The sequence below is a fragment of the Erithacus rubecula genome, assembly GCF_903797595.1.
Source record: "Erithacus rubecula genome assembly, chromosome: 11".
NCBI lineage: Eukaryota > Metazoa > Chordata > Aves > Passeriformes > Muscicapidae > Erithacus > Erithacus rubecula.
Window position 1 is genome coordinate 22,065,492 of NC_136663.1, and position 18,145 is coordinate 22,083,636.

General features: G+C 39.3%; 1 protein-coding gene across 2 annotated transcripts in view; it reads right to left on the minus strand.

The window, feature by feature from the left end:
- The window catches only part of ARHGEF4 (Rho guanine nucleotide exchange factor 4), a 206,861-nt gene that overhangs the window by 171,871 nt on the left and 16,845 nt on the right, over positions 1 to 18,145 (minus strand). Inside the window, exon 2 of one of the 2 annotated variants that reach the window (XM_079315544.1) lies at positions 16,484 to 16,564. The gene's annotated coding sequence lies outside the window, so the exon portion shown is untranslated. Of the gene's footprint in view, positions 1 to 2,973; positions 3,252 to 16,483; positions 16,565 to 18,145 lie in introns of those variants that run through there. The other variant, XM_079315543.1, reaches the window with a different exon arrangement.

Sequence of the window (18,145 nt, forward strand, 5' to 3'; positions counted from 1 at the left end):
GCCTGGAGCTTTGGTTCAGAGAGAACAATAGGTGTACTATTTTAGAGGCATTAAAGGTATTAGTGGCAAATCTGCATCGTGCCTTGTTTACTGCAGTACCAGTGGCATTACAGAGGAATTGGAAATGACTGCAACAGGTTGCCTGTTTTGAAATGCTCCATGACATATGAAAATATAATTCTTATTGTGGCCATCATTATAAAAAACAGCAATATTAATCAGCACCTCTTGGTTTTAAAATTAAAGGAAGAAATAAGATGCTTCCATAAACTTTCTTGTCACACTTTTCAAAAAACCAATTATGGCTTATGTGAGCCATTTTTATGGCTTTTCATTCAATAAAGGGTTATGCTTTGATTTCTGCATATTTTCAGTCAAAACCAAATATTTTAATACCAAATGAACAGTCACACAGAATATTTTAATTATAGAATTACTTAAACAAGTGAGAAAACCAGCAGCTCAGACCCATGCAGTCACACATTGACAATAACTCCAGTACCTGTTTCCATTTCTCTTGGGAGAATCAAAGAATAAAAATTAACTATTATGGGAGACAAAAAAAACTTGATTGGCCAAGATGTAACAATCAACCTCCTAAGATCAGATGTGCATGCAATTTCAATATTTGAAAGTCACCATGATGGAGTTGTGTACTCCAAACTCAGTCCTGTGCTAGGAAAGCCTTCAACCAGACAACAAAGGGGGAAGCACAGGGTCCTGAGCTCCTTCCTACCACCTCTGCCCCACAGTCTTGTCCCCAGCTCTAGGGATTTTATGGTATTTTTAAAATTTTTATTATTATTATTTGCAGGTTAATGCTATTTCCACTTCCTCCTGTTCCTCCCATCAGCAAAGCTGCTGATACAACTTCCAGAGGAAGACAAGAGGCACTCTCAAGAGTTACAAGAGTAACTCTCCCACAGCAGCATTTATCCCAAAGCCAAGGGCAGGTTTATTGCTATTTGGCCCAGACTACTTTTTTTATTTTTTTTCAGTCAGATGAGGGTGATATTTTTCAAGTTTCCAGGCATGGACACAGGGATTTTAGCAGCTAAAATCCTATTGAGAAACATGGCTGAGGCCTCAGACTGCATTTCAAGCTATTTGGGTCATTCTAACACGTCACAAGAACATCAGAGTGCAGCATGGTGTGCAAAGGACCTCCAAAATACAGCTCTGGAAACGTTGTATTTTGGCTAGTATTCAATTATGAGCTTTCTGTTTCCAGAAAACAATGAAGAAACTGGCATTAGAATGGTTTTGATTTTTCTTCCATTTCAGACATAGTTGGACCAACTTAGCTAAATATTAGATTTAAGTCAATGAATGCAGAATGAAATTCACAGACATGAACTGGCCTTTCTCAAACTGAAAGAGATGGCACAAAGCTGTTACATTAAAATGATTCAGGATGAATCCAGTAATAATCACAACACAGTTGACAGCTAACAGTTTTACTCAGTCCTGCTTTTCTCTGATGACTGTAGATGACTGGTCTTTATAGAAGAATACCCTCTTGTAAGTGCTCAGAGGTATATACTCTCCCACATTGAAGGAGGATTTTTACATACACTTCAGCAGCATGATTTATGCTACAATTTTTGAAAGTCAAGGCTTGTCATGTGATAAAACAGCAAGTATGCAACTATGATGAGTCAATACCCTATCCCAGTAACAGAGAAAAACTTTCCCACTGTGTTTTTCCTGCCCCTCACTTTTACCTCTCAAAGAATGCAGTGTTTAGAGTAACAATGTAATTTAGAAAAAAACTAAGTAGATGTTTTCAACCCGAATGTAAGCAATTTTTTAAGATCAGTTCTATGCAATGTCCCCAAGGAAGGCTGCTGAAAATGGGATTAACGTCCTTAGGTGTGCTGCATTTTTCCCATAAACAATCAGGTGGTGGCAGGTGCTGATTGTACCTTAGGACCAAAATGAAGCTTTTTCTAATATTTATTTCAAACAGCAGCTGCTCTCCACAGAAGAACTCTGAGTTAAGGTTCACTGCTGACTTTCCTCTGCAGCTGCAATCCTGCAGCATACTTTATCAAGAAGCAGTTTGGCATGCAAATGTGCAAGTGACAACATAATGGGAATCCAGAATTTGTCTCACTACAGTTATTCTATTCTTTAAGCATTTTTCTTTTAAGTTATCATAATTCTCTATTGAGCCTCAAAATCTAGTATTTTAGATCTCAAAATAATCCAATATTCTCTAAACTGATTAAAGTTTCATTTCTCTGACCCACACTTCTCCAAATCATCTCTGCATTTCCCAGCACACACTTCCACAAAACCTGCAGCCCACGCTGTGATTCTGAGCAGGGTGACAGCCACAGCTGGGACTCAGAGCTCACACAGCTATTGCAGCCCAACAGCAGGCAGCAGCACAGCCCCTGTCACTAAACTTACTTAGGCTCACAGAAAAAGAAACTGTCCCAAGAAAGTTGCATACACACCACTAAATATTAAATATTTGGTCAAGTTGTTTCATATGAACTTACACTTACTGGCAACAGTTTATAATGTATTTTGTATCTAAAATATTTTTAATTCTGTTAGTGTTCAATTGTTCAATTTGGCACACTTAAAATACTACAGGAAACACTTCAGGAAATCATAATAAAATTGGAAGTTAAATCTTGAGTTTGTCTCATAAAATGCATCTTCCACTGCTAACAATTCTGTCAATGGATGTAGCTTCCACTACAATTATAAATTCCATGGTTTCCATCATACAAGGATCTCTCAAATCCACAACAAGTGTTCCTTTTTATGGCAGCTGCAAACAAGCACCATCTACAAATCAGATGTTAACCCAAAGCAAATTGCAAACCTGGTTTGCTTACTGGGCATCAGTTCTCATGAAAACTACTTTCTACACTCCTGCACCCGGTCTTCAAATCCAAGTTTCTCTCTTGTCAAAACAAAACTAAGCCAAACAAACAGGAAAAGTTTGAAAGTGCTTACCTTAAAGAAGCTCCGAAGAAAATACATTATGCTTAGCATTTTGGAGAGTTTGAGATGAAGAATTGTTCAATCTTTAGAACATCCAAGGCCTGGGTGAATTCCTACAGTCCTGCTGTGTCTTTAGTTACATGCTTTCTTGTTGCTATTTTGGACAGTCTTAGTACAAGGGAAGCATATGAGCCATGCCAGGAGCTTATGCTAAGGAGTTGCATAACAATTAGGGCTTATCTGTGCTGTGCTGTGCAGTGCAGCAATGCAAACAGGTTTGTTCACAGTTTACTAGCCCCAGAACACTTCCACTAGGCATGCCCAGAATGATGCCATTGTATTTGCTAAAGAAACTAAAGCTATTTGTGAGTGCTTCTAAAAGAACTGGAACTACAAAGGACAGCACATGTTCCCGTACATCCCCCCCAGCCTTTGCTTTTGCCAACTCCAAGTTCACCCAGTGGGTATTGCTCTTGCTGCAGCATTTAAAAGCAAAGGCTCCCACACTGGGGGTTTTTTAGTTGCTATCTTTAAAGGTAAGGGAAAATTGCAGAGCAAGTCTTTTGAAGTGCAGAAAAGTAAATGTAATTTCACTGTTGTCTTTTTTGTCACTTCACATTAAAGTCCCTAAAAATTTACTTGTGCTTCAGTAACATTCAGCAACACAGAGATGCAACTAATGTCACGTAGCAAAGAATCTCTCAACATTTAGTGGCCACAACTGAGAGTTATGCAAAGTCTCTTCACACAGTGCACTTAGAATTAAAGACAACTCCAGAGTGCAAGCAAGTTCTCAGGGGGGGATCATTCTGCATTACAGCAGCTCTCAGGCACAGCCTGACACTGCAAGCTTTCACTTATTTTTTAATCTAGCTATGGCCTATATATGAACTGCCAAAATCCCTCCACCAGGAAGAGTTTCAAGGAGTAGTAGCTCCAGAGTGGCTTCTGGTGCTCCACACTGCTGGCACAGGGAAGAAAAACAGAGAAATGTGCAGTGCCCCCAGCCCAGCAGGGTGGAGGGGAATGTCCCCCAGGGTGGCTGATGCCCCAGCTCTCATCCACAGCTAACACCAGCTCTGAGGTTGAGTTTGCAATTTTGCCCTGTGCAATGCAGGATCTCTGGGCCAGCATCCCCTAAGCACAGCTCCACTCGGGGCTTGCTTTGGGTTTTGCTTTGGGTTTGCTGTGCTGCAAACCCCTCTGTAGCCCCAGCAGCCACTCTTGTGGTTTGTCCATTGCACACAGAAATATTGATGTTTGGGTAGTACATGTAAATCAGATTTTTTTTTTTTTTTTTTTAATGCAAAAATCAAATATTTTACAGCAGGAAGCCATAATTGGCCACTTACACAATTTTTCTGCCATTGTGGGAATTGAATGGGTTAAGCATACACAGTCACACAGAAAGGCACACCTAACTTGTTAGAAACCAATAATTTCTAAATTGCAACACAAGGCACAAATGCAATATCATCCATGGCTTGATCTGTCAAATGACAATACTGCTTCAGTGAAGTATTGTCCTGTCCACTCCTATGATTTAATGGACAAAGGGAGTGTTTTACCCTAAACCTTAGCTCTAAAATATAGACTCACAGCTGTCTTTTAAGGTAAATTTTTTTGCCCAAATTATAAAAGGAAAACTCCCAATAAAAATTCTAAGAAGTCCCAAAACAACTGAAAATCCAGTGTTAGTTTTCAAAAATTCTCTTTGGAGGGAAATGGGCCTGGCTCATGATTTTTCAATATTTTGATTTGTTAATATTTAAGCAATTTTTTATTTATTCTGAAATCACTGTCACTGTGGCAGGCACACTTCTATTTCCTGCATGCCTCTCCTGGTATTGACTCAAGAGGTTGTGCTCACAAGGTTCAGGTGAAATAGCCTTTGCCCAAGTCCTGACATCAGACTCTGGGCAGAAGGAAATGCCCACTGAGAAAAATCCAGCTCTGCAGTGCCTTGGCATTTATTTTCCACAAATGAAAAGGAAAATAAAGCTTTATTCACAATTGAATCAGGGTTTTAAAATAAGAATCTATGTATGTTGAAAAGCAGGTTTTTGCTGCCTGATTTTTATCTACAACTATTTCTAATTCACACAGAAATGTCTCTTACAAACAACATGCCAAAGCAGGGCATTGCCCAAAGGACTTGACTCCCTTTTCCATTAGTTATCTTTCCCGAAATTAAAGTTCAACTGCTCATCCTCACCTTATTCTTCCATGCTTTACTTGTTCATAGGCTAGAAATAAGGATGTTCCTTCTGCAAATCAGCTGGGACCATTCCCTCAGACTGGTACATCACTTGGGCTGATTCAATTCACCACACTTATTTATTTAATCTTATTTAAACATCTAAAAGATATTCTTTCTCCCTTAATCCTACATCTAATGAAGCAACTTTGATTAGTAAATCTATAAAAAGCTTTCTGATGTCCAAAACTTTATATTTTCCAGAATTTCACCCTACTGTTGATAGAATGGCTTTTTCATAGCTAACCTCTCACAATTTTATCCTCTCCCTTTAAAAGCAAACAATCTGGAGTTCACTACTATCAAGTCCATTTTCAGAGTGAGGAGTTTATCCCTCACCATGAACCTCACTTGCAGAACTGTGACAATCATTTTTTCAGTGTATGATTGTGAGGTTTGGTCAGTGAGGATTTATTCCCTTTGGACACGCCCAGAGCTGTTAATCCTCAAACGCCCAAGGCCAGCTACTGTTGACGTTTTCCTTGCTGATACACTATCTAAATCCACATGCCTTTTCTGCTTTATAAAGAACAGCAGCTGAAAACTATCACTGGCTTGGAACAAAATATCCTTTTTGCTTTTTACCACCACAGCCAAAAGTGACTATTTAAAGTGACACAGCCTCACCAGAGCAGCACCATGAGTGCCTGAACCAAGAATATCTCTCCAAACCTTGCAGAACACAGAGACTACAATTCTCTGAGGCCAGACCAATGACTCTAAAACTTCACTACTGCACTAGTGGAAGGTTTTTCTTCCCCTCATTTCAACTATTTGATTACTTCATGTACCATTTCCTTAGTTTGGCATAGTTGGATATCGTGTAGGTTGTGTCAGGCTGGCTTCCAAACCAACTAAATGTTGGAAAATATGTTGAAGTCATTCCAGCTCTATGGCTGCAAAGGTCAAATGTGACAAGTCTTGTGTGCATAGTGCAGAGCTTGAAGTGAGGATGGAGACTGGGCCTGCCTTCTTGCCTCTTCTCAGAGCACCATATTGCCTGTAAGATTCCTTCAGGGAACAACAGTTTTGCTCTATGTTGCCTTTCTGTTGAAGACAAAGCCTAGAGATTTCATTTTTTTTCATGTCAGCAAATATACAACCATACTTTATTAAATAAGGCATTAAAAATGGAACAATGGAACATTAATTTGTATCCATGGACACTCAGGTTTTGAAATATTGCAATCTTTCAGAAGCTCCAAGAGTAAAAACTTTAAGCTGTCACCCTGACCTGGGCTGGGACATGCTGCAAGCAGCCATCACTAAGTGTCTTCACATGATGACTCAAGTGACCAAACAGGTATTCTAATTTCTGAAGGATCATGGCAGACACTTTCATCTTCACTGCAATTGCTTATTTTCCCTCAGGTAGTTCATTTGATTACCATTATCATAAAAATATACTTCTTGATGCAGCCTAACATGTTGGTTCAAGGACTCTTCAAATCCTTCTGAATTTCCCTCCTATAATCAAAGCATTTAAGTTTTCTGTCTTCATAGAAGGTAAGAGATTCTGGGCTTATAATGGGGAACTGAGCTTTTGGGAGCTGAGACAGCTATTTCTGTATTTTACCACAGCCTCAGCTCTCAGCTGGATGAACATTTGTGCTTCTAAACCAGAAATCCCTGGGCACCAACTGGCCACTATTGCCCAACAAAATCCCATTTCTTATGGACATCAGCTACTAACTTAGAGCTCCTCAGGCAATGCTGTAAATGATAGGACATTTTAAAGTGGGTTTGAATTATAAGCTTCTGAAGAAAAACAATAAAGGAAATATTAGCAGCAAAAGTTGTGGGTCAAAGCCTGACTGGAATTTGTTCTGTCAGTGTGTGCAGCGTTGCTGGTGCTGGCACAAGAAGGACTCTCACTGCTGTCTCTGCCTTCTCAGAATCCTACCCACAGGCAGATTAAGATATTTTTACTCCAGTTTGAAACTTCCACTCAAGACTGAGACCTCAGGAGCCTTGCTATGAAGTTTGTAAGGTTAATTCAGAGCTGGTTGGATCTTTGAAGTTTTTTCCAAATGAGAGGCATAGGTAACACAGACTTAGATGCCTCTTAGTCTAGTCCAATGGAAAGCTCTTACTATGGATTTAGAATATATCTTATTCATGTCTATTTAAAAATATCTTATTCATGCTCATTTAAAAATCCCTTGCAGAAAAGAGCTAAAATAAGACATTGGTCAAGAGTTGCCTTTGACCTGAATAATGCCAGTGAAATGAATTCCAAACAGATTTTCTAGAAGACTTGACTGAGTTCAGAGGGAGTCCAGAGTAGAAGTACTGAGATCCCAAACAATAATTCTGCCCTAAATACCATCTGAACAAATCAAACAAATGAAGAGCTAAACACAGTGTAGAAGTTGGTTTCTGTGATTTTTCCTGTGCCTGGAGAGAACTACTAAGAAGCAGCATGAGTGGCTTCTCCACCCACTGTTCTCCAGAATCTCCCAGCCAGGTGAATGGCAGAGGAGTGCTTATCACATTAAGGTGATGAAAATGACAGGGCATGATGAAGCAGAGTTCCAGTATTTTTATTGTCAGAGTTATTCAGGATCTCATGACAGCTGTCTCTGAGTTATAGCCGTTATATTGGACTCAAGTGTGCCACTAAAACCTTCTCTGCCTTGATGGAAGTATTACTGTCAGACACATGAGAATCCCAGCCATCACCCCAAATCTACCCTACACTGGACATAAAATCCAGTTCTGTGTCTTTGCATCCCCCAGGTACAGAAGAAGTGCTGGCACCCGCAGGAAGGTGACACAGTGACACAGCAGAAGTGACAAGGCTGCAGTGTCAGATGTCAGTGCATCAGGCACATGGACACAAAGAGACATAAACCAGCAGTAGCTACTATCAGTCTGATGGGAGACTGAAAACCAAAACAGCCAATATCAAGGCTGCTTAAAGATTGTTTTAAGATCAGAGTCCTTGCCCTGTTTTGAGGGCCAGACTGTTCTGAAATTCATCAAAAGGAAGCCTTTAGGGAGATTTGATAAAACAGGGAATTAGACTATATTTTTTATTAGGTGATATATTCTGGTTAGCACAATGTTACTATTTCAAAGGCTCATAAGATTCAGATTTCTAATCCAGACTGTTTAGTAAGTGAGACAGAGTACTTATGTAAAGGTTTGTCTGTAGGAAAAACACTTTGGGAACCATTCCAGGAATAGACAGTGCACACACAACAGAGAAATTCCCACCAACTCTTGTCTCTCTGATGAGATCCCACAGTTGATCAGTGTGGGGTGAGAAAGTCCAGAGCTTTCTTCCTGAGTAGGTGACATCACAGGGTTAGTTATTCAAGATGGGGTCAGTTCTTCTGTCAAGAAATACTTCAAAACTGAGAAAAAAATAGAAGTATTTGTACTTTTGTACAATTATTCCTTTGATATAAATGCTGTTCTTGTCAATCACCACATTTTCAACCAAGGTGGCAACACTTACATACATTAGTATGCTTTCACTTCTAGCACAAGTAATTAGCTCGTGTGTACATAGACAATAACTAAACAACACAGAATACATTGCATAATCAGAGACAAATATGGCATTATTGTCATTTATTGCTACACTTGACAGTGAAAATATAAATGCAGATCAAAGTTTTGAGCCTGTAAGCACAAAGTGTTATGAATACAGGCATAAGAAACAATAGTGCTCTGTATTCCTTTAACAGAGATTGATGACCAACTTGCTTTGCTGCTTCCTGCTTTGTTGATATGGCACTAATCTTCAAAGAAATCACAGTACACATTTCCTAGACTAACTTCAATATTCATTCACCATGTCTGCTATCTTGCATGTGTTCTTTCTGAAGCCTTATACCATCCAGATATTTCCTGGCTTTTCTGATTTTTACTTTTTCATTATAGATTTAGCTCTTTTGAGTAGGTAGTTTTATCACAAATATGTTTAAAACTCTTCATGCAATCAGTTTGTTTAATACAGAGAATTCAGCAGTTTGTTCTTTTGATAGAAACCAAGCAATACATGTTTCCACCCTTCCACAGAACTAGCTGGATGTCTAAGAATTGGGCACACCCCAGCTCTTGGCTGCATACTCCTTGGCTGGCATTGGCACCTACCCACCACTGCAAAACCCAGGTGTTGCTCAGCCTCTTCCAGGAGCTCTTTTCCTATAAATTCCCCAGACACAAACAGTCCGATACAGCTGAGAAAGTGGCAGATTAAAACAAGAAATATGCATCTCTTTACTAGCATGGCAAATACTTCTAGTATTAATTGCTTCCATCAACTTACTGCCAGTTGTTGTGCAAGCCAAGAGCTGGTATTTGAGTCATCCTACAAATGGTGAATTGCAACACCTCCATGGGCAGTCAAAAACTCCCAAAACCATGCCAACTTGAGCAGCTTAGAATTCTGAACTGGTCAGGCCCCAGAACAGTCCCAGGCAACCCTCACTAGGCCACATCACAGGTGTAATGCACCCTGTTCAGTGCAAATGCTTGAGGCTGAGGCAGGCAAATGACAGCTGGAACAGGGGCTGCTGCAGGATCTGCAGAGTGTGGCAAGAAGGGAGGGGGAAGCTCACAGACCACCAGCCTCCCTTGCTCCCGTAGCCATCAGTTCCTCATTTCTGCATTCAAGATCAAATTAATGAATTTGTGAAACAAAAATAAAGCTCTGTGAATGGATTAGGCTGAAAAGTTGCAATTACAGCTGCAGAACTGACATTGCACCACACCATGTGTTGGGATCTCTGGCTCAGGCTCCAAAACCTCATGCTCTTTATTTTTCATCTGTTCCAAGTCACCATCATATATTTAAATTTGTGTTCCAAGGTTTAACTGTGTGTTATTGATGCTGCAGCTGATATCTATTACATTAATACCTAAGAATTCACCCTTGGTCACTGAGCAGTACCACACATTTGCAATGTACTTCTAAGTAGGAAAAATAACTGCTATTGGAGCTGCATCTCTGCTGCTGATTTTCTGCCTGCTGTGCCCTAAAGCATTTGTGCATCCACTGGAGTGATGTGGCTGGAGATTAACAAAGTCCATGTGCACTCAGAGTATTAACAAGCCTTACACGTGTAGAATGGAAAGAGATTAATCATAACCATGTAATGCTGCTAATCTTCAATCCCACCAGGAATTTCATTCTTCATCTGTTTTCACTCTGGGACAGTTTTATTATTTTCAGTTTGGCAAGGTATTGTCAAGCTTGGGTGAACAGAAATAGTTTGAGTGATCATAAGAGCTCATGACCTATGTCAACTGACACTAATATCTTCTCAGACTCATGCATCTGAGGTATTTTGGACAGTAATTTTTTGCATATGCCATGGGTCAAGTGACATACCAAGAAGCCAGATATCCAGGCTTGTCACACTGACTTTAAGAGCAGGATAAAATCTTGCCCAAGGCACCTGTAATCTCCAGAGATCCATGTTCACTAATGCATACAAACTTGGCTATTCCAATTTTAGCCTCTTCCCCAATTCCTGAAATCTTCTAAAGCTTTCATCACCATCTTGAATTGAGACAATTACTACACCCAGAGGGCCAGAGACATTCACTCTTTTTTCCAGGTGCTGTGGAACTCCAACTATTTGCTCACTCTTCAATAGCAAGACAGAGTAAAATACAATTTAGGTCATCTGCTCTGCTGTTCTCTCAATATCCTGAACAACCTGTCCAGGAGAGCCCAAATGGCAGGATGTCCCAACAAACTGAGGGACAATTGAAAAGGGACATCATAATCATTTCTGTTCTCTGAGATAAGCAATTCTACAATAATGGTGGATTTCAGCATAGGAGAGGAGAAAAAGCAGCCCAGTAATTTGCTAAATTTACCAATTAATTGTTCTCACTGAGACTCATGCATGACAGAAGTTCATTTACACTGTCTTGACTTCTCCAAGACCAGAGTCTTTTCACTTAAACAACTCAGGAGTAATCCAGGGAAAGATTTTAAACAATAAAAAAATGAAAAACTAACTTCATTTTTCAACCTACAAAACCATTCATATTTTGGTTTCCCAAAGCAGCTACAATAATTGCACTGTCATTATGAAATCTTTTGATAGCAACCTTCCACAACAAGAAATGGAAATCTGTGAGAAGATGACAGTGAGACAAAACTCAGTGAGATAAAACTAAGATAATTACCATGTCTTTGGAGAGAAAAACTGGATTTGGATGATCTCAGCAATTGAGAAAGTCAGAGATACAGAGCCTTATACACTGGAATGAGCTTACTTTTGACAGGCTATTTTGTCTACACAGCTTAGAGAACCCAGATGCCAATGCCAGTAAAAAAAATGGAAGATGAGGCTCTGTGTCCAGACCCTTTTTGACTTACAAAAACAAGCTGAAAAATCTGGAAAATCCATGTTCTAAAATGAGCCAAATGTAGAGGATTCATCACATTTTACTTTTGGAAACACTGCTATTGAATATTTTAGATCCCTTTGGGAGTTCAAGGCATAAGTAAAACACAAAAAAAAAATTCAGCCATGAAGAATAGTTTAAAACATTTTTATAGTAATAAGCCAATTTTTCCCCAGTGTGTGTATCAGACAATGTGAATATTTTGGTTTGCCTTTGCCTATGCACCAAGGCAGTTCTAAGTATTTGCAAGCTCAAGCTTGTTCATTTGTCAGCACTAAACCTGCTTTGATCATAATTTCTCCTGTCCACTGCACTGGGTCTCTCTTGCAGAAGTAACCTGCAAAAATCTCTATCTACCCAGCAGTAAAAGCAGGGCAGGTCAGGATAAGGGAGAATGCTGTCCCAAAAAGTGCAGTTCAGGCAAGAAACAGAAATATTTCAAACTGGGAAAATGTCTCTGCATCCCAAGCTTTAGGTTGTTTGGGTGTTCCTGGCATTAGTAATTGGACTGAGAGCCAGCTTGATTGTCTATGATTTAGCTGTAAGTCAAGGCAGGACTCAAAGCTTTCTTCTGAGTCATGAAAGGTTAGCTACCAGTTTCATAACCTGACAAATTATTCCTTGGGCTCGCCACAAAACCAGTTCTTTCCTACAAAGTGTGATACAGACTGAAAATGGTTCCAAGAAAATAGCCATGTTCTTGTGGAATATATTGAATTAGAAAAGCTGTTTTTCTCAGGCTCTCAGCTATGGACCAGACCATGCAGGACTGTCCACTGACTTACAGAATATCTCATTCCTTATGTCCTCCCAGTCTTTGCTGTTTAAGCATAGTCTCCAAGTCACACATACTAAAGCTCAGGTGAGTCACAACATCAAGAAAAACAAGATTAAACCTGTTGTATCCTATCTGCTGCACGCACAGAAAACCAGTTGCACAGCCCCAGGACAGTGAAAGCTGTAGAGTGTTGTGGAAAGCATCCAACTTCCTTTTTGCTGTGCTTTCCATCTGCCATCTTACCTTTGCTGTAAATTGATGTTAACAGTATTTTATTACTTTTTTTCCCATCTTTGCTATGTGCTGGTTTTTAGGAAAATCTCACCACAACAATATTTTCTACAAATAGAAGTTCATTTTAGTTCACACTTTCTAGGACAGGGTTGATAGACCAGGGAATGAGTATGTTGCTTCATGTCTTGACAACATTATTAAAATAATACTCTTCTCCCAACTATTGTGGTGAAGCACTGTGTACTCAAAAGTAAAGAGTTTCATATATTTCATCTAAATTATTAGGATTAGATGAATTCTAGATACTTCCAGTTCAAACATGGAAAATTAATTTCTGATTTTCTAATTGACTACAACCACACAGAAAAACATCTGTGTCTTTTGTTTCTTTAAATTAAATGGCTTCCAATCATGTAATGCTGGGCTCTTCCTCAGGTAAATAATTTTAGCTTTGAACAATTCTTTCCTTGCATAAATCTGCTCTTTCTTTTTAAATTTTCAAGAAACTGTATCTCCATTTAGATGTTATGTCCAAGTAAGCAATTTCTAATTACAGAAACATTAATGCTGTCTTTTTATACCCTGATTATTTTCATTTCAGCAGCTGCAGCACAGCTCTTTCCATGGATTATTATTCTTCTACCAGTTCAAACCACACACAAGACTGGTTTGGTCCCATTTAAACTCCATGCAACTCTTATTTTAAATAATAGCATTTGTGTTTCTGCTTCCAAGGATCTCAGGTTTTGTAGGCAACATCCACTTGAACAACAGCTAGGAAAAGCAGGATTGAAAAACAATCAAAACTAACTAAATCTAAAATCTAAACAGTCTAAACTAATTTATTTTTCTTCACAACATTTTTCCATATCACATAAGCTTATGTGGCTCATCTCTGAGTTATTGCTGAAGCCCTTTCCTGCCATTTCCGGCAAATCAGTGAAAGGGATATGAGGGTATGAGATATTATTTCAGGAGACACAAATTTTCCTATCAATCCCACTGATAATCTGCATTAATTCAGGAAAATTTGATATTTTAGGCAGCCGTAAACATAAATGAAAGCAATGTTTCCAATGAGTCCTAACTTAGGTAAACCATAAGTGTCCATTGTTGGTTTGAATCAATAACTAATTTCATTTTATGGAGCATGGATCTGTAGACACTGTAAACCTAAGCCAAAATTTTGAAACAGGACCACTAGAGACAGTTTCTTCAATCTCTATGAAGTGGCTGGTGATCTCAATTGTCATTTTAACTGTCATGTCTAAAAGTTTTCTTTTAGAATCCCTATTTTCAAACAGGGGTCAGGACTCATAAAATGCTTAGGTTTTAAATATGATGTGCAGCTTTCACCAGAAACAGTTCTTCTCCACTCTTGACATGTCAGAAATGTGAATATTCCTTTAGAGCTCAGTAGATCCTCAGTGCTGTTTGCAAGGTCTGAACTTGCTTGTAAATCAGCACCTTCTGGACCAGGTAAAGGAAGTGGGCTGAAGCTGCTCAGTTGCTGAAACATTGTGGTCCTCACCTTCCCAAACACTTGATCCCTTCCAACAGGAAAGGATCATCAGCTCTCATGTTAAAAGCAAACAGAAATTACTTCAGTATATGAAAAAAACCCACACTTTTAAGACTGTTTATATGTAGGCAACTCACTTCTGTAACTGGTTTCACATTCACTCTAGCTTGTTTTACTACTTATTTTCCCAGGGAGCAGCAGAAACATTTGAAATCCAGGATGTTTGAAGAGTGGTATTTTCTCAGACAGGAACTCCATGAAACCAGTTTTACCATTCTGCCTTTTCAAAGGTAAGTAAGTATGTCCTGGGTGTTGTCTGATGTTCTGGTTTTTGTGAGGAAAATACAGGAAAGGGGATATATTTATGCATCTGCACCACAAAATTCCTGATTCATTTGTATTAAACTGCCAGAAAAAATTGCTGTTTAAATTTCATTCAAATGAAGAGTCTGCACATTAATAACTGTGAATTGGTGTTTGCTAGTGATGCCTTGGGTTTTAGCTTTTATATTTTTCAGAATCTTTGCTGCTTGGTGTGTAACTCTGAAACTTCATGTTAGGTGTTAGTAAGTTCTCTTCACAGGATAGTTAGACAAAACAATTCCTTTCTAGATAGAGAGTCAAGGACATCCAGTACCCAAAAATCATAAACAATGGCGAGGGAAAAGGGCAAGCCAGGGGGTTGAGACTTCAGGTCCTGGAGCTGTGGTTGGACAATTGTAGATGAACCAAAACTGATAAAAGTGTAAAACTTGTGACTAGGATCCATCTTGGATTTGATTTGGGTGTAGCCCCAGCCAGGCTCTTGTACTGCCCAAGGTGCATCCTTCCAACAAACACTAATTTTATTCCTTTTGCTCTGCCTAGTCTCTGTTCCAGGTCAGCCTTTCCAGGCATCGTTAGGAAAGGCCTAGGCAGGCCAACAGACCACCAGCAGCACTGGCTGGCAAGCTTTCCTCTTAATCTTTCCCAGAATTCAGTGAATAGTCTTATTTTTTCAATTTTAATTTTGTTCTAAATTGGACCTCTGAAGTATCCCCCCAAGACTCCCTGAGAGAGCTGCACAAGCACAGGTAAAGCCCCCCAACCTCCTCCTCTTCCCCAGAGAGAGCAATTTGCCTTTTAAGATGAGTCAGTTTTAGCTACAGAGAGTGTGAGTTCTTCCACGGGCAGGAAAGGAAAAGGGCAGAAAGGAGCTTCCCTGGCCAGATGTTTTTATGGTCCCATTTGCATCATCACTTTCATTTTGTGTGCTGTGAAGTTCATTTATTTCAAGTTAAAAGAGCAATACATAAAATGTTCCTGTAAGAATCCTTTATTCCTTGAAACTTTACTCCAGTTTATATGCCACACTTCTGGCAGCAGAGACAAAAGCCAAATTAGAGAAAGCAGGAAAGATACAGATATGGGAACTGAGGTACTTTATGGGTTTGGGAAGAACAGAGATGCAATAAATAAGACAGAGAAGAAGCAAAAGGGAAGAACTGGATCAAGATTTTAAATAGAACAATTATGTGAAAAGACAGAGCAGAGACAAGCTGTATCATAGGTGTTGCACGTCCCTTCAACTTTTCACCAAGGATAACTGAATTGCTATAATGGAACAGCAAACACAAAGAATGGAAGGCACTCATATCCTGTGACAGTGGAGACACACAAATCACACAGAAAGGTGTGAGTGTTCTGGGAGCATTACAAACCTTCAGAAAACAGGGCTACATAATGCTATGAAAATTAATGACATTAACTAGCAAAACTAGCATCAAACAGGTCTCCAGGTACAAGCTTCAAGGCACTGAGTTATCCAATTCAATTTAATATGAAAAAAAGCTTTCAGTTCTGGAATCTCATAGTTTGACAGATGTAAACACCTAATTCCTCATAGCTCATAATCATGTAAAAAATAATTCCACTGCTGCTTTGAGCTTTTGAGCTGTAGTTTTGGTACCTATGTGAGAGACAATCCTTGGAAGGGCTGGGCACCTTTATGTTGCATTGTCTTGAGAGGAATCATTAAATTAATTTTAGTTACATTGTACATAAAATTTATTGTACTGTCATATAATTTAAAACTCATCATAATTCAATATCATAATATGTACAAGGAGTGACTGAGCTTACATTTGTGTATTTGATATTGTCAAATGTTGATAGAAAAATCCTTCTATTAAATTAGTTTTCAACTGAAGGATGTTCCAAAATTTCTTTAAAGACAGCTGCCAGCTTTTAAAGCTGGTAGGAGCCTGAATTTGCTTTTAGCTGTTAGAACACAGATGATTACAGTCCCTGTAAGGAGCACTTCTGAATATACTATGAATGAAAGCACAATCCCAAGTCAAACAGAAGTGGCTCTCACCTCAGTGTGGCACTGTGTCTTCTCAGAATTACTCTCTTCTGTTTCTCCAGCAGCCCTTCTTACAGCACTTCTTTGGCACTCCTGTGCAGAGACAGAGGAATAAATTTTAAAAGTCAATTTGACCTTTGGAAAGCAAGGAGTTATGCATACAGTTGCTTTCAGTCCAACTGTCCATGAGGAAAAAAAAAAGCTGTCTTGATTTAACTGAAAACTCTTCATAGAAAATAGGGTTAAAGGAACATCACTCTGGTTGCAAAATGAGACTCTCAAACATTAAGAATCACCAGAATGAAGGTGACTTGTGTGACACTATATATTTCAGTAGTCTTTAACTATAGAACATAAATAGTATGCTTCACTCAACTAAGGAATGGACAAAACTCACTTAAGACTTGAGTTTGTTATTGTCTTTGTTTGGGTTACAAAGAAGAGGGGAAAAGCAACTGTATAAGTTGCCAGAAGAGGCCTGTGTCCATGGAGAGCTGAGGGCAGGATGGAGGGGAATTGCACAGCCCATGCTCTCCTGCCAGCAGCCAGCCATTGCAGAACCTGTGGCTACATTTGGGTACCCCTAGGGATTTCTAGGAGGGACGAATTCTCTGCTGATTCTCAGTCTGGCAAAGGAGCTGACAGGAACTCAGCTCCTCACTTCTACATGCTTTTGAGGTTTACTGGTCTTTCTTTTAGGTTCCTATCCCCCCACTCTTTCCACATGCATCTGCCTCAAACCTGTTTTCATCTGGAGATGATGCTCCTGCCAGCTGTCTCCTGTGTTTGTCCTGACCAGCAGACACCAGTCACACAAAGTAAGAGGCATCAGGGGTATTTAAGTGTCAAGCTCCCTGTCAAAAGCTACAAAGGCAACAAGTGGCAGAATGTCTTCATACCCCCCTCTCAGTTCAATGCAAATTCTTCACTAAAACTTTGGAAACAAATATTCAGGTTTAATATGAGAGGTATCTTTGGTGGGAGAGGAATTTGCCATAACAAAGAGGTTTTTATTACCTTTGTGACAAATTAATACAGTTCTCATTCACAACATGAGACATGAAAACCTTGAAATAATATTTAAATTGCCAGCATCATCAAGCTCCAGCTTCTCTGAAGTCTAATTCACTTCCACAGTAAGAATTACAATTAGTGCAGTAAAGATCTCATTGACTTTAGCTGAATTCAGCCTCAACAGGAGATGGAGGAGCAAATCTCTCTCCTCAGAGAAAAAAACAGTATAAATAAAAGTGACACAAATGAGAGAAACTGCAAAAGGGAGAGTATAAGAAGAAAATAAACGCAATTAGACTGAGATTAGTTGTTAGGGGGTGGTCAGAGTTGCTACTTGTCTCTGTTTGACAAACACTGAATCTTTTGTTTCAGTCTTCAGTGATTATCTGTACCATGTAACAGCAAAAGCACACATCATGGCCACAGGGAGTGTGGGATATGGTAGAGCAGATGGTTACCAAGTGTCATAGCTGAGTAGCTTCTTCCATCACAAGGAAAGGCAAAATAAGTACTTAACACAAGTAGGTTTGTCCATTCCCTATATTCTTCATGTATGGCACCAGGAAGCAGCTGCCACTTATTTTTACTTGTGATATCCTACAATAGTTTTTCACCATGGGCTTTCTATATCTAGAAGTGGCTCCAAAGTGGAGCCATAAT